At 38.2% G+C, this 1013-nt stretch overlaps 1 protein-coding gene and 1 long non-coding RNA gene across 2 annotated transcripts in view; one reads left to right on the top strand and one right to left on the bottom strand.

Moving 5' to 3' along the window:
* The window catches only part of LOC111666997 (zinc-binding protein A33-like), a 12135-nt gene that overhangs the window by 7299 nt on the left and 3823 nt on the right, over positions 1-1013 (top strand). The window lies entirely within an intron of this gene.
* Positions 166-990, bottom strand: LOC111667005 (uncharacterized). The gene is made up of 3 exons (XR_002761616.2): positions 806-990; positions 491-559; positions 166-255 (listed from the first exon to the last, which is right to left on the bottom strand). It is a non-coding gene; the product is annotated as an uncharacterized LOC111667005 (long non-coding RNA).

The following is a 1013-nucleotide window of genomic DNA, read 5'->3' as shown; positions in this document are numbered from 1 at the left end:
ACACACACACACACACACACACACACACACACACACACACTGTTAAACAGGAAGCAGCAAAACATGAAATTGATGTGGAAATGGGGGGAGGGAGGTGTCTGACTGTCCATCTGCCTTGTGGTTCACTTTACAAAATGAGCAAAAAAAAGTACAGTAAATACACACTTGTATTTGGAGTCCATAGCTCTTCTCTATGTCGCAGTCTGACACATGCACACAGGATGTCAGGTTGATCTCTCCGTCCAGATCATCTGACTGCAGCACAATGAGAAGAGCTCAGATTCAATCAGGTCAAATCATTCTTCAGCCCAAACATCAAAGAAGAATGAATTTATCATATAGAATTGTTTTAGGAAAACAGACATTAGTGGCAACCTTATACATAAAACCCTTTCAAGTCATACGGATTGAAATTAATTGTTATAGATTAAAATATAGGAAATGTTCTGACAAATCAGGAAATACTTTTATGTCACCTATCAGGTCATACCTCCTCAGCCTCCGAGTCTCTGTAGAACCTCAGAGAAGTGTCACCCAGAACAAACCAGTGTTTCCTCCACTGAGCAAACCACAATAAACACGGACAATCAAATTATTTTGTGGCATAAGATTAGAACACACTGACATTTTGATGCAAGTGGTCGCTTTTCTGGATAGTTTAAACATCATCTTATCACATCAACTTATTTTGGTGTTTTGCATTGTCTGTCTGTGAATTTGACATTGTGGTTAGTACAGGATGTTAGAATACCACAATAACTTTTGGATGAATTAAACTAAAATTGTTGCAAAAATGTTTATTTACCTTGCCATGTTCATCCAGTCTGGACATCCAACCCTTCAAGTAACCACATCTGCAATTAAAATATGACGCACAAGCTCTTTAAAAGTATTCTGTAGTAGTTTGATTGTGAAATTACAGGAAACAGAAAGTGTCGTGGCAGACAAACATGTCTTGGTAAGATAGCGATATCATTGTGGAGCAAGCACAGAGAGGCAGGCAAAATATTGAA

Source organism: Seriola lalandi, unplaced genomic scaffold (assembly GCF_002814215.2).
Source record: "Seriola lalandi dorsalis isolate HSWRI2012SDOR001 ecotype SW California unplaced genomic scaffold, Sedor1 jcf7180002054682, whole genome shotgun sequence".
Taxonomy (NCBI): Eukaryota; Metazoa; Chordata; class Actinopteri; order Carangiformes; family Carangidae; genus Seriola; species Seriola lalandi.
This window is presented reverse-complemented; position numbering and strand designations above follow the sequence as displayed.